This window comes from Sminthopsis crassicaudata, chromosome 4, assembly GCF_048593235.1.
Source record: "Sminthopsis crassicaudata isolate SCR6 chromosome 4, ASM4859323v1, whole genome shotgun sequence".
Classification (NCBI taxonomy): domain Eukaryota; kingdom Metazoa; phylum Chordata; class Mammalia; order Dasyuromorphia; family Dasyuridae; genus Sminthopsis; species Sminthopsis crassicaudata.
The window spans coordinates 403,393,825-403,404,358 of NC_133620.1; positions in this window are offsets into that span (position 1 = coordinate 403,393,825).

The following is a 10,534-nucleotide window of genomic DNA, read 5'->3' on the forward strand; positions in this document are numbered from 1 at the left end:
GACCCCAGAGGATCTCTTAGGGCCCTTGCTGCTGGGGCACCTCGGGGTTCGAGCCGCACCCTGTTCCTTATATAGAAGTCAACTCCCTGCTTTGGAATAACGTCCCTTTCGGGATGTTTTATGTTATAACTAATTGAAAAGTCGGGTTTTTTGTGGGGAGGAGAAAAAAAAAAGTGGAGGATTAGTACAGTGACAAACTCGGGATCTGGGGTGAGTTCCTGCGTTTGACTTCTGAATGATCCCTGCTAGTTTTGTAACCTTGGTCAAGTTGCTTCCGGTCTTCGGGCCTCAGTTTCCCCTTCTGTAAAATGAAGAGGTAAAGGCTAAGTGGTCCTTAAGGTCAACTCCAAGCTCTAAACCTGTGATCCTATTACTTAAAAAAACAAAACAAAACCTACATGACCCCTGACTTAAATATAAAATCTCCACCTGCTGATTGCCACATCGGTATCTTGTCAGTAACAAGTATACCTACTGAATATTCAAGTAGTGGAGTCACTCCATCCTATTCGCTTCACTTTTTCTTTTTAATTTTTTTTATTATTTTAACCCAACAAACATTAAAATATACAAAGAAGAGGAAAATAGATTTGGAACCATCGATCAATAATCTTCAATCTGTTATCTACAGATGTTAGTTTGGAGAATTTGTTTTATAGGTGACCTTGTACTTAGACTTTGTACATACCCTTACCCTCATTCCTACAATGGAAGGGATCCAGGAGAAGGAGTAATGTTTGCTTTTGCTTTCTGTCCTAAACTCTCATGGTCAGAGAGCAGTACAGGAACCTTGTCTCTCTGTTGCTGAGAAACTTCATTTTCTTTTCTTCTGTGTTTTTAATGTTTCATTGATACTTTCCCAGCTTTTTTTTTTTTGCATCACCTTCACTAACCATTGATTCCTGCTTTTCTCGCACACGCGCGCACACGCACACACACACACACACACAAAAAAACCTAAAGCCTTTCCTTGTAAGAAATAAGTGCAGTGAAGTAAAACAAGTTTTTCTGTGCCACTATAATACCGGAGAAACTGAGGCAAGATAAAATTAGAGAGTATTTAATATTTTATTTGAAACAAGGGAGAGATTTACTGGGACCAAATGGATCCATGGTTTGGTCCCAGGGCTGAAGGAGACTATCTCCTCCAAGAATCCAGCCAACAATCTGAGTTCTCAATGACTTAGAAACATGGCTCAGACACAGGAGGTAGACTGAGGCAGGGGCAGAGTCACAGTGCTGAGAGCGGGACTCTGACAGGGTGAGGTGAGCTGGGGATGATGTAATGGGGGAGGCATTTGATAAAATGGTATTCTGATAGATTAGAATGGGGAGAGGCATCAGATCTAACAACTCTTCTTAAAGCAGTGGAGCTCAGGGAAAAGCTATCAGTTTCCACACTTGTATCATTTCATTAAAACCTAACGTTTTGGAGCCAGGCTCGCTCCCTCGCTCCCTCGCTCCCTCCCTCCCTCCTCAATACCTTCTTATTTATCTTTAGATGTATTACACACTTTTCAGATGACAATTTGTTCTGCAATTACGTGTATCCCTATTTGCCTTTTTTTTTTTTAACTTTCCCCCTTTAATAAAGTAAAAGCAAGACAAACCTTAAGATTCAGAATATAGGTAATATCCAAATAACTTTGGACCGAATTTTACAAAATGTATACATATCCAAAAGGATGGATAAAAATGTTAAAGTACAGCTCATATTGGGTAATTTACAAATGAGCCAATATACAATTTAGCAGGCAACATAGTAGCTTAAAAATATTTCACCTCATTAAGAGATACTAGCGTGACCTCTTTAGGAAAGTTACCAGAGAATCAGAATATTAAAATAAAATTTAAATCAAATCAAATACAGATTTACATTTCTAGTGACAATACTTCAATATCAGTGCACATAGTTTTCTTTTTTTTTCCCCCCCCTGAGTCTGGGGTTAAGTGACTTGCTCAGGGTCACACGGCTAGGAAGTGTTAAGTGTCCAAGACCAGATTTGAACTCTGGTCCTCCTGAATTCAGGGCTGGTGCTCTATCCACTGCGCCACCTGGCTGCCCCCAAATAATTACTATTAACTAATATGAGCTAAACTTGTGAACTTATTTAACCTGGTATAGGATTTGAGAAATATGTGCACTAGGGGCAGCTAGGTGGCGCAGTGGATAGAGCACCAGCCCTGAATTCAGGAGGACCAGAGTTCAAATGTGGTCTTGGACACTTAACACTTCCTAGCCGTGTGACCCTGGGCAAGTCACTTAACCCCAGCCTGGGGGGGGGGGGAATATATATATATATACTTTGAAATAGTAATTATCTCATACAATTTCAGAATCAGAATGTCAATTTAAAAACACATAGCCCTAAAATTTAAGGTGGCAGAAAACTGCCCTTTCAAATCCATCAACAGGATTTTGAGAAATTGGCAGAGTTTAGGACCCTGGGAGAGAGGGTCAGAGAAATTTGGACCCAAGTGTCCGGCCACAAGTCTGTGGCCCAGTGACTAGCCCACCCTCTCTGCCAGAAATGCCTGGGGCACCAGCGCAAACCCCAGAAGAGTTCAGGCCAGAGTCAGCAGCCTTCCAAGGACAGATTCCACAAGTCTTTTCAAGGGAGAGAAGCTTGGAAAATCCCAGAGAGGGCTTTTTATTATTTCTTTTGCACTTTTTCTATGCCTCAGGTTTAGGCCTACTTAAAAATACAATAAACTAACTCAACTTAGTTGATAGTGCCAAGCAACTTAAAATTAGTCTCAAAAACCCCAGAATCTACTAAAATATTTTAGCAATTCTGTAATTAATTATTTCTACAGATTGGCCAATTCTAGGTCCACAGAAATATTTAATTTTTTTTTCTTTTTCTTTTTGGTGTGGTAGTTAAAAACTTTCCCCATCTCAGAATTATATCCTTCCTCTCTCTAGCCAAAAGCTATTTGCATAAGTCCAATTATTTACAAAACAAGTGTCTTTAAAATCCCCAATAGCCAGATCTTTTCCTGTTATTCAGGAAAATACACCTTTTCTAAATCAATATTAAAAGCCCCTTTGAATTTATACCCAGCCTTTGGAGGATGGACAGTTCCTCCAAGTGAGTGGGGCACCTGCCCAAACAAAAACAATATTCAATCCCTACACCAATGTACCAAATGTACTTCATCCCAATTATTCCTAAAGAGGAAGAATTCTTCCTGGGACAATAGTTAGGTTTTTAGAGCCAGCTAGATTGTTCCTTTTCCAAGATTGACAGTATCTTATCCTCTCAGATGGAAGATTCACCCGATCTTACCAAAGGAAAATAGGAGTGACAGGGGTGAACCCTGAAATTGTGTCCCCTTTAATCTGTAAAAGAAGGAGGATTCGGGGTCTCAAACTCTCCTCTAGGAAAAGCATACCTCTCCCAGACAATACTCTCTTAAGTGGTTTCATTCAGTTGAAAATCTTGTTGGGGACTAGATGTACCCTCTATTGAGTTGAAGGTTAGCCTGGGACTACTCCCAGTAGCTCACACTTAAGTGGTCTCATTCAGTTGGAGATCTCGGCCTGATTGAGTGGCTTGAAACTCCAAGATAAATATTATCTTTTCAACTGGAAGTCTAGGCCTGGGGATATTGACAATATTAAGGGATTCTCATTCAATTTTGAATGGAAGCCCGAGCCTCAGACCACTGATAAAAGACAATTCTGAACTCCAAATCTCTGAAAAAGTCCAAAACAGGATTATGCTTTGGAAAGAAACTCTTCTTGGCAGCTGCCTGTCAGGACTCTTGCCCACTGTGAAGATGTCCTCTTCAGTGTTAACCTATGCCATTTTCCCTGACAGTGGGTAGCATTGAGAAGTTGTCTGTCTTCCTAGCAAAGCTGGCTTCTCAGTACTAATAAAATTCTCTTTTGCCTCAAATTTTTGAATTTGTGAATTCTTTCATATTGGACCTGCATCTACCAGAGGTGATTCCCCACCTCAGTTCTCACACCACTAGCGCTGTATCAGGAATGTCCATGTAGACTCCAACTGCTTAGAGTTTCCCCAATATCAAAAGGAAATAGGAGCCTTTAATGAACTTTAACTGCTTAAATTCTCCCAATCCCAGTCATGCTCACTAGTTCTTGGCAAAGAAAAAGTCCTTGTGCGGATTTAACCACTTCTTCAAAAGTTGCTTGTCCTACCTGGATTGTGCACTTACATGACTGATTTCAAACTTTAATTAGCTGGCTTATTTCCTGGGTCAAATTAATCCTCTATCTTTGTCAGCCCACTTCCATCTTTGCTTTCTCCAAGTGTCTCTCTTTGGGAGTTTACCTGATCGAAGCAGGAGTTCCCAAGCCAAGTCCAATGGCCATTGGAGAACTCTAGGACACGCACTTGCTCAAGGATTCAGTACAGGAAATATCCCTGAAAGAGACCCCAAATTGTGACCCTTATTGAAATTAAAAATCAGAGTTTCTCAAGGTTTAAAAAAAATTTTTTTTAAAAGGTAAAAAGGGATTTATTACAATCTGACAAGAAAGGGCAACTCCTAACTGGCAAGATGTCAGTAGAGTAGTGCAAATAACAAATTGTAAACACAAAATTTAATAGACCTTGAAGGCAGAAAGTTTCCCTCTATCTTTTCTCCCTTTGTCTAGGGTAGTCCAGATTTGGAAATTTATCCTATAAGCAAAAGAATAAATAACAAACTCTTACTTCAAATTTCCCTAGAGAACTGCTAAACAAGCAGATATTCTTAGGTGAGAAAATTCTGTTACTTGAATTCCCAAAGCCATCATCACCTTTAAGAGAAGTACTTAAATGCTAATTAAGGGGGAAGAGGAAGAGAAGAAGAAATGCTCATCCCAGATAATTGAACACCTGCAGCTTTTTAGCTATAACTCAACTTGTTATTGCAAAGTCTCAAGTCACAATTATGATATAGTTCAGGGTTAAATTTTCATGAGAGGTCTTCACTCTGTTTATTCCATTCGTTATTGTCCTTAAGTTATAAATTGCACTGATTCTACTTTCACTATCAGTTCTATCTCACTATCAGCAGTGTCAGCACACTATCAGTTCATGTTTTTCCACATTTAATCTATCACTTCTAAAGCTATAATAATGTTACTTTGTAAATAGGTAGATGGAGAGTGACAAGCAGAGGTAAAGACGCATAATTTATGTCTTAGCCATGGGCCAGGAAATATGCCAGGTTCTGGGAATACTGTACAACCAGATACCCTCTGTCTCAGACAGCATACATTTTAACCGGGAAAGCAATACAGAAAGGAAAGATGGAAAGAATATGTAAACAAGGCAAAGAAAAAATAACCCTGAAACTACTCTCTTCAATCCATTGCCATGTCTACCCCTCTGAATGGGCCCTCAATCCTATCTCTTTCAGTCTTCTACAACAGATTCCCCCTCAATTTCTGTAGTAATTCAGGAGCTACCTGCCAGTGGCTCAGACCTGTAGAATAGATCTCTTCACATGAGAGGATGATACAAGGAGATTGAGAAGCAGTTGTGTTATCTGACTTCTCCCCTCTTTCCTCTTCCCTCCCATTTATTTCATTCCCAATCCATAAGGAACACATGTTAGTAAAGGCTGATTTGCAATGCCTTCAAGTGTTATGATTCACAGCTGTGGAGACTCTCGGAGAATTGATCTGCCCCTTCACCTAGGCATGGTCCTTAACAAATTTCCACAGTTTTTCCCTCTCTTACTGGTTCCTTTCCTGATACCTACAAATGTAGCCAAGTCTTTACATGCTTTAAAAGAACATCACCCTCTGCTGACCTACCAAATCATCCCTTTAAGCTATCATCTGATCATCTCCCTTTCTGGGTTAAAATTCTTTAAAAAAACCAATTCTCTTTGTTTCCACTCTCTTATTTTCCTCTAAACTTTTTGTAATGTTTTCCAGAGTCATCATACAATTGAAACTGTTCTGTCCAAAATCACCATTAACTTCTTGATTGCCAGATCTAATAAATTTCATTCCTTATCCTTCTTAACCATTCTTCAGCTTTGGACATTAGGTATTGTCAATGAGAAGAAACAGAGATGGGAGATGAAACAGTGTATGTAAGGTTAGAATGACCAGATTGTAGATTACAAGGAGAGTGGTACAAAATAAAACAGGAAAGATGGGCTGAGATTTTGTTGTGAAGGGATTTAAATGCCTAATGTAAAAAAAAAAAAAAGTCCTAGAGATAAGTAAACAAACAAAATGTATACTGGTATTTTGTATTCTATTTTTTAAAAATTCTAAACTTGAACATCAAATAGACAATTCCATATACATAAGAGAATAGAAAATAACAACTGAACTAATCCTCTCTCTCATTTCCTGTTTTTCAAGATCAACAACTGGTTAGAATAGGTCATTTTGGGATGACTTTTAAATTTTTTTCTGGATTTATATTAATTTTGATCTAATCAGTCAATAGTCTAAGTATACATGTGAACTCTTAGAGGCTGCTAGGTGGTTCAGTGGCTAGAGTACTGAGTCTAAAATCAAAAAGACCTGAGTTTAAATTTAGGCTCAGATACTTAACTGCAAGTTACCTAACCTCAGTTTTCTTTAATCCACAGGAGAAGGAAATAATAAGCCACCCCTATATTTTTGCCAAGAAAACCTCATGACAGTATCATCCACAAAGATTTGGACATGACTCAATCAAGAGAACAATAACAAACAACACATAAATTCAGGAATTCAGATGATTTAGGAATGACACATCAGTATCATTTCCTTTCTGTTAAAATAGATTCAATTTCATTTTTTTATGATATTATTTGATATTAGCTAATTCTCAAGTTTTTTCTCAAATAAAGTATCTATGGTATAGGGGCATGAGATTTCTGTGTGTTCTGAAAGTCTTTGGCTTCTCTCCTTCCCTATTCCTGATCCATATTTCTGGATCCTCACCTAATCCTATTTTTCCTCTGAAGTCACTGAGTATTAAAGTATATATTAATTGATTTTGGAGGGTATTCTCAAAGTTATCATAGAATTTCCCTATTTCTCTGTAACAGATATTGACAAATTCATCATGAACACTTCATTGGTGTATTAGAATGTCCTTCAATTTCTGCTGACACTTATCAGTGAACAGAAAAATCAAAAAATAGAGGCCTATTAAGTCCAAGTGGAATGCTAGCAATCCTATAATTTTTCCAAATTCTCCACTTCCCCACCCTTGTAATGACTTTGTAGCAATGCTTCCTCCTTATTAGTATTGGCAATACTTGATAAACTTGAAGTTAGAAATATAAGTAGTTGCCTCCAGAATAGCTTTTCTCTTTGAATCAATTTTTAAAAAAGGAATGAAGATGAAGTTTAACTATTTCAGTGACATTTACCCAGTCAATCAGAGCCAAGACCCTGAAAAGGCAATTGGGAGTATTAAATAACCCCTTGGAGATGAGTTTTCCTTTATCATCTATCTCTTTAAGACTTTGAGACCTGTCCTAAAAGAGAAGTATCTCCTAAAAACCTGTAGTGAGGCATCCCCATTAAATGATATACAACACATATCATACCTGCATTTTCTTTAATGTCATTCCATTAATAAAACTATATTGATTTTTGATATTGGCTCACTTGGCAAGAAAGTTGTGGCTGAAGAGGAGGTTGGGGCTGTAGCAATCTGCAAAGGGAATTGACAAATTATATCTCCAAAAAAGATTATTTATTGGACTGTGACTTTGGGAGCCATGTTAGAAGCATGGGTTTGGGAATGGAATACTGCTATTTTTTTCTTTTTTAAATAACATTTTGAAAATTTTTCCCCCAATGTTGCTGTTCTAAGGGTTTACCTACCCATCCTTGGCAGTTTGCAACTGGTGCTGATAGTAATCAGGGTTTGTTTTCATGAGGTCTCATCTCTTGAATGATTGTCGCTTTGGCTCAGTTAGAAGTAGAGTTAGTGATCTGGAGGACACTGGGTTCCTGAGACTCTAAGGTTTATTAATCCACTGTAGTAATTAGGCAATAGGTGATTGGTATGAGTGAAGGCAAGCTCCCTTTCCACTAGAGTTGCTTCTTTTAATAATGGCTTTGGAATGCAAGCTAGAAGTAAGGCTAGTGGTTCTAGGAGGCACTGCAGAGCATAGTCTGAACAACAGATATTCATCCATTTGATTTTTCCTATGAGAGCTGTGCAAAATGCTTTTGAGAATGACGGATTTCATCCTAGAAATGCTACAGTATTCTAGATCAGGATATTACTCACACAATGTACTTTTCAAATAGCAGTGTTACAAATGGGAGCATCTGTAGGATCATACTACCTATAAGTGTGTCCTCTTCCACACTTGCTGTTTTATATTTTTAATAATCAGATAATTCAGTTGTATTTGTGATGGGGAACTTAATCAATGAATCTAGTGCCTATAAACCTGTGCAAAATGTATATGGGAAGCCAGCTTCTGCTTATGAAGTTGTAGAATGGAAGTGCCTTGGAGAAACATGAGAGAATACCATGATGGATAGTAGCCTCTTTGATTGACTGCAATTGGATAACCAGACCCATAGATGCCTTTAAAACGCTTGTCAGTTTTTTTTGTTGTTGTTGTTTGTTTTTTGCTTATTTTTTTTAAAAAGCTTGTCAGTTTTAGCTTAGTCCCCTCTCTTTGGGTTTGATTCCCTATTAAAGGTGTCAGATAGGAGACAATGGTTGAAGGGGAGAGAGGCCTTGGGCCCTCTGCCACCTTAGCAAACATCTCATTTACCTCAATTCTTTGCCTGCTTTGGGATTTTTCCCCTTGTTTTAGATGAAGGAAATTAATTTGGAGGCAATGTGACATTATGGGTTTCTAAGTTGTCCAGACAGTCTAATAAACACTAGATCCATTTTGTATTTTACAGTCAACCTGGAATCCTTAAAGGAAAGAGTCAACCTGACTCTGGAAGAGTGAACACACAGAGGACTTAAGAAACATTCTTCTATTAATCTGGAATAATTTTGAAATGTACATGGAAGACATCTAGTTGGAAAAGATCCTTTACTTTAAGATAGTGTTTTGCTTTACCAAATTATATGACTATTTAGGCAACAAACAATAAGCATAGTGGGATTTGTATTTTCTATATAATCTTTCAATTATGTGATGGGACATAGGTGATCTATTGTGTAATATCACTGAAGAAAGCCTACTTGTTTCCTACTAATGCCTTCATTAAGGAGGCCGTTGATGGAATTAAGAGGGAAAAAATGCAAATGAAGGTGGCCTAGCTGTACCAGATCTAAAACTATATTATAAAGCAGTAGTAATCAAAACCATTTGGTACTAAGAAATAAAGTGGATCAATGGAATAGATTAAATACATAAGATACAACAAGCAATGACTATAGTAATCTGTAGTATGATAAACCCAAAGACTCCAGCTCCTGGGATAAGAACTCCCAAAGATTTCTGGAAATATTGGAAAACAGTATGGCAGAAATTAGGCATAGACTAGCATAATACATTCTCTATCAAGATAAGGTCAAAATGGGTTCATGATTTAAACATAAAAGGTAATACCATAAACAAATTAGGAGACCAAAGGATAGTCTACATGGCAGATCTTTAGAGAAGGGAGGAATTTATGGCCAAAGAAAAACTAGAGAACATGCAAAATGGATAATTTTGATTACATTAAATTAACAAGATCTTTCCCAAACCAAACCAATGCAGACAAAATTAGAAGGGAAGCAAAAAAGATGAGAAACAATTTTTATATCCAGTGTTTCTGATAAAGGCCTCATTTCTAAAATATATAGAAAATTGAGTCAAATTTATAAGAATACAAGTCATTCCCCAACTGATAGACAATTTTCAAATAAAGAAATTTGAGCCATTTATATTTGTATGAAAAAATGATCTGACAAATATGGGAATATGTTTTGAAAAATTACATGTTTAAGCTATATAGGATTGCTTGCTGTTTTGGGGTGAGAAGGAGAGGGAGAAAGATTTGAAACACAGGTTTTTACAAGGGTAATGTTGAAAATAACTTTGTATGTATTTGGAAAAACAAGATACTATTTAAAAAAAGAGAGAAATGCTCTACATTATTATTGACTACAAAAATGCAAATTAAGACAACTCTGAGGTACTACCTCTCAGATTGGCTGAAATAACAGAAAAAGATAATGATAAATGTTGGAGGGGATGGGGGAAAACTGGGATACTAATGCATTGTTGGTGGAGTTATGAACTGATCTAGCTATTCTGGAGAACAATTTGGAACTATGCGCAAAGGGCTATAAAACTATGTATTCCCTTTGATCCAACAGTGCCACCACTGGGTTTATATTCCAAAGAAATCATAAAAAAGGGAAAAGAACCCACATGTACAAAAATGTTTGTAGCAACTTTCTTTGTAGTGGCGAGAAATTGGAAATTGAGTGGATTTCCATCAATGGCTGAATAAGATGGTCTATGCATACAATGAAATCTTATTTTTTCTATAAGAAATGATGAGCAGGCTGATTTCAGAAATGTTTGGAAACACAAGAACTGATTCTGAATGAAATAATCAGAACCAGGGGAACATTGATGCAGCAAC